The 5,910-nt window shown below is 37.3% G+C and overlaps 1 pseudogene; it reads left to right on the top strand.

Moving 5' to 3' along the window:
- Nucleotides 1–580: 580 nt before the first annotated feature.
- Nucleotides 581–5,553, top strand: LOC132120988 (DNA cross-link repair 1A protein-like; annotated as a pseudogene).
- Nucleotides 5,554–5,910: the final 357 nt, after the last annotated feature.

The following is a 5,910-nucleotide window of genomic DNA, read 5'->3' on the forward strand; positions in this document are numbered from 1 at the left end:
GGTTAACATTTAAGCTCGGCACTTTCGACAGAGAAATTGCAACCGCGGCTTGGACAAAATAAACTCGTTTTGCGAGTAGTTAACATATTTGTTATATTATTAAAAAAATGTAAAATAAACGACCTACGTCTAATATAAAATGACTCTGTACGACTTTCATTATGGAAAATGCGAACATCGATGTTAAAATAAATACGCTTTCAACATTGGCGCGTAAATGTATTGAAAGATAATCGTAGGATTTATGTAATATGAACTGGTTTTGTTTTTAAATTCTTTTACAGCCTTTCTTAAAGCTTTATACTTTCAGGATGATTATTCCCCCCTGAATTATACGGACTTCTTTGCGCTCTAAGACATCATGAATGTGATATTAAAAAACCTAATATAGATTTTCACTTTGCAGGAAGGTGAAAATGAGGTTGATGACGATTCTCTTAAACTGTTCAGTTATGAAGATGATGGTCTGTTCTATAATGATGGTCTGTGTAATAATATGCTGGACCAATATGAAACGGAACATGAAACACTCATTAGACACCCGTGAGAAACTGCAGAGATCTTTAGCACCAAATGATCACCTGACTACTTTCAGTTACAGAGGTGTTTCTGATAGAACATTTAAACATGGACCTCAATCACTGGGAAAACACTCCACAACAAATCCTGACGATCCAAACTCCCAGCTACAGTCACCTCAAAGTTTGATATTAGAGCGTCTTTGTGGCCGTGTATCTGAATCCTGTATGTGACAACAGTTACATAAGACAAAAGTTGTCTTCCACCCAAACAGCTTTATCTCAAAATACGCCATCTATGGCTCCTATGAGAACTCAGACTAAAGCAGGTCCCTCTGGAAAAAAGCAAACAGACATTGGAGTGTTTTTTGGCTTGAAGCCATTGAATGATAAAAAGGCTGAGGAGGAAGTGAAGGCAACCGTTAGAAAGGCAGATCAGCAGGGGTCTAGGAGAGCGAGGATTTCAGAAGCTCAGGGGGAAGATGCTAAGCTCCAGGGTAGACAGCGTAGGAAGAGCAAAGCTCCATCTGAAGTGTCCAGTGTCTTGCCTGCTGCCGAAGATGGTATATGAAATGGCCCACGCAAACAGAAGGAAAGAAAAGAGGCAGAAAAGATGGAAGAGAGGAAAGAGCAACAGATGGAGATCCCAAGGAGCCCAAGCGCTGAACTGAAGAGTTCAATTTACTCTATAGAAATCCTCCAACATCCACAATGAAACGTTCTCTCCCAAGAAACTGAAGGGATAGTTTAGCCAAAAATAAAAATTCTGTCATTATTTACTCATCCTCATGTTCATCCTATCCTTTATTAATTTCTTTCTTATTTGAAACACAAAAGAGGATTGGATAAAAACAGCACAGGAACAACAAAGACCATTGACTTCAATTGTAAACACACACACACACACACACACACACACACACACACACACACACACACACACACACACACACACACACACACAAACACACACACACACACACACACACACACACACACATTTTACTATCTTCTATTATGTTTCACACAAGACAGAAAGCCATTCCATTTTGGAAAAACATAACAGTAAGTAAATCATGAAATAATTAACTTTTGGTTTCAGAAATGTGTCATGAAATCAGAATTATCAGCACATTGACATAAAATATAACAAATTTACATGTCAGTTAAATCTAAGGGTCAAGACGAAGATGGAAAATGGAAAAACAAATGGGGAAAGCAAAATGCCAATGAAGAAATTTGTTTTTTGTTTTTCACAACGATTGTGTCAGGGATGACTGGTTTGCTCTTGACTGAATCATGGTTTTCATGACTTACTGGTTTTAATCATTGTAGATAACTGGTAACCTGGTGAAAAGCAAGCTGAAGGTTGACGAGCAGTATGTTCATGTTCTCCCAATGAACACAGAGTGTGGCGCAAGGAGTGAAGGTCATTCTCCTGGATGCTAATCAGTAAGTGTATCCTCTAACTAATAAACATTCTAAACCAATTTTATTTCTTTATTACAGGTCCCTATGTTTATACAAAATAACAAGACCTTAATAACAATGACTGTTTTCCCCCTCAGCTGTCCTGGGGCAGCCATGTTGCTATTTGTTCTGCCAGATGGCCAGATGGTACTCCACACAGGTGACTTCCGGGCTGATCCGTCCATGGAGCGCTACCCAGAGCTGCAGGGTCTCAGGACACAGACCCTCTACCTGGACACAACGTGAGTTCCCCACTAACAAAGCTACTTTTTGGTCTCTTATTTCTCTGCTGACCTTTTGATCACATTAACTGAGATAAGGTTGAGATTAATTATCCTATATTAATTATATTGAGAAAAATTATCCTCAATAGGTATTGCAGTCCTGAGTATACAGTACTTTTCCCACTCAACAGGAAGTCATCACCTTTGCTGTAAGCTTTTGAACAGGTCACACTAAACCCTCGTACACTTGTGGTTCGTGGCATCTAGGCAGTTGGGAAAGAGAAGGTCTTTCTAGGTCAGTGAGCAATGTTGTCCTGCTTTGTCCAGACCTCTGCAGGCTTGTGCTACTTCACCTGCTCTTGAAACAACAGATTATTCGCTTTTCTTTTATCTTGGACCGTTATACTCACTCATGAATGAAGCTCGTATAAAATAAGAGTTAAAAAGACTTGACTCTGAAATAGTTCCTGTTCCACAATTTGTCTGATTGGCTTCCTGTTTGTGTTAAAAGAATGCATACATGATTAATGTCTCGCGCCCATTTACTTTTAAAGCTCTGATTACACAGTGTCCCGCTGACTGTGGACTGTTAAAATTAAATCTCTCTTAATCTTTCTCAATGGATTGCAACTTCTTTCCAAATCCCAAAAGAGTACTTTACATTCCTCCCCTTCTTATGTATATAGAGATATCTAAACTTTTTTTTTGTGTATTTTTTTTTTTTACCTGTCCCACTTGTTCCCTTTAGCTGTATCGGAAATGTTGGACTCTTAAATGTGTTTGTCCAAGGATAAGTATAACACCATGTGGAGTCAGAGGAGACTGCCGGAGCATGACTGGCAAGTGGCCCAGGTGCATGTACTTCATAAGATGCAGCTCAATTTCAAAGTGAGATATACTACAATTAAAACTTCTGCAGCTTGTTTGTCATATCTGTGAGTTATACATCATGAAATGCAATTTTTATCATATGCAAATTTTTGATGTTTGAGTTCATAAGAGTATAAAAAAAGCTGACAATGCTAAACACAATCAATGAGGCTATGTTTACTTATTAAATTTGGAGTTTAAAATTCATGCAGCATTCTTTGTCATCTTTGATCTTCCTGTATAGCGAGTTTATGCTAATGTAGGAGGAAAAAAAATTACAATTCTAATTACAGAGACAAAGTTCCGGCACAGCAGTTCTGGCAGCGGAAGCACTGATTGAGTCTGACTAAAAGTAAATTCTAATGAGACAGTTGCAGATAATAAAGATTAGTCAGATGATGTGCCCTGAACCATTATAAGAGAAAATGTAAATGTTGATTTAGAGCAATTTCACAGTTGTTCCCTATGAGAAACGTGTTTAAATGGCCATTACAGAAACGAGGAAGATTTCAGGGCAAGGTTAATTGTAGATTGCATCTCATTTTTTCTCATAAGTCATTATGTAAATTGAAAGAAAGAAGTTGACTGCAATGTGGCATCATTTGGCATCCTAAGTTTTGCTACATATACTACCATTCAGTAGTTGTGGGTCATAATTAAGTTTTTGTCCATTTTAATTGATTCTAATTTTTATGAAACAATATTGATTCTTAAAGCCGAAGTAAAATCTCAAAAAAGCTATTTAATATTTTGGTGGAAACTGGGATAACTGGGATTTGAATAGAAAGTTCAAATGAACAGCCTTTTGAAATATAATTTTTTTGTAACATTTTAAATCTCTTTGCTGTCACTTGATCAATTTAATGCATTCTTCCTAAATAAAAGTATTAATGTATTTAAAATGAACAAACAAAAAACTTACTGAACCCAGACATCTGAATGCAGCTCAAGCTAATCAGCCTGAATGTTTATTTAGGATTTAGGTGTTTTTATTTCTTATTAACTGTACAGAACCTGTAGACACATTTGATTAAGTTCTCCAGGCAGTATGACCAGGTTGTGGCATTCAAGCCCACGGGCTGGACATTCAACCAAAGTGCAAGAGTAGAAGACATCCAGCCTCAGATTCAGGGGAACATATTCACGGTACAGTATGTGTCAGTTTAGATTATGAACAATTTAATAGAATGATTTTACTTAACTGACTCACTATAGCAAGTGTTTAAGTGCAGATATTACAATACAATTGAAATATGAGTTTGCCTGTAATATGTCTGGGTTGTTGACATTAACAGGAAAGGTTTTTGGCAAAATCAGCCAGTAGTGCACATGTAGGGCTGCACTGACTTCTAACATTTTTAGAAAATTGGGCCACTTCACGTGAAACTTAAATTGCAAATCCAAACAAGCCTCAATCAAGGGAAGCAGATGTACACCAAGTTGTGGTTTTTGCATTTTGATTGATAAGAGGGAAAAAAATACCCTCTATTTTGTCTGGTGAATGAGTTTGTATTTTTGTCATCCTTTTAAATCAAAATGGAAATAAGACGTTTAAAAAAAAAAGCGAATAAAAAACACCTTATCATATTGCTTCATTTGCTTGCATTTATGATGGACAGTTTTATGGCACTTTAATAGGTTTGCTCCATTTTGCTTAATGGTAGGTCTATACCAATAAAACAAAAATGCCGGAAAACATGCTATCTTTTTATTGCTATCTGTCACACCATCCCTTCCTCAATAAGATCTTAAAGAGGATTGCCTTCCATAGAACTGATTGTCAGTGTAGACACAACACACAGCCTTGTCATTCTGTTCCACTAACTGGCAAGATTATACCTAATGGCTTTGTATGTGGAATGTAATTATATTATATTGATTTTTCTCCCTTCCTGCAGTTAGAAATGCTGAATGTCGTTTCAGGCTAAAAACAGCATGCCCTGTACAGATTCAGCAGATGTGATTTGACCCAGAGAAAAACTCAAGATGCCAGGATTTGCAAGCCCAGGGTTTTAATTTCATGATATCAGCGGTCTGTAGCCCAACCAGGTGCTGCCTCAAGCAGTAGATGCATCTCATTTCACAAGCTCCACTGGAATCTGAGATGTCCAGCATAGGAATTAATGTGAATTTGTACACAAAGACACTATATAATTGTGAAATAATTATTATCATGGTTGGTTTACACACTTTTGACGGTGGCAAGGAGATTATGATATGAGGAGATTTTCCCAGCATGTAAAAGATTTTGAGAGATACTATACTACTCTACACTTATCTGTTCTAGGTATATTCCCTACAGTGAGAACAGTAGTTATCTCGAGCTGAAGTGTTTTGTGCAGTGACTGCAGCCGAAAAAGATCATTCTAATGGTGAATGTGGGCAGCTGGAGGAGCAGGAAAGCCATGGAGGGCTTCTTTTGTGAGTGGCAGACTGAACCTAGAAACCTCAGCACAACGTCATGTGCCTGAGACACCCAAGCAGTGGAACAAGGCAATAAAGTAAACTGACATCCACAATCAAACCTTTGGCCGAACAGTCCTTTATTGATTGGGCTAGTATTACTCAGTGGACCATTTCAAATGTAAGAGTTTTGCAGTGCCTTTTCAAATTTAAAAAAAAAAAAAAAAAATTTCCAGCCTGCCTTTTTAAGTGCTGGTTGTGTGATGGTTAATAGTGTTGCCTTTTATGAATGGCTTCCCTTGCCGGTGGCAAATGCTTTAATGGACCACATTTTCACTTTTATTTTAGTTTATTTTTTATTTAATTTTTTACTTTGACGGTTTTATATATTAAAGTGTTTCCAAAGGAAATAAATTGTATCCACT

The sequence above is a fragment of the Carassius carassius genome, chromosome 39, assembly GCF_963082965.1.
Source record: "Carassius carassius chromosome 39, fCarCar2.1, whole genome shotgun sequence".
Taxonomy (NCBI): Eukaryota; Metazoa; Chordata; class Actinopteri; order Cypriniformes; family Cyprinidae; genus Carassius; species Carassius carassius.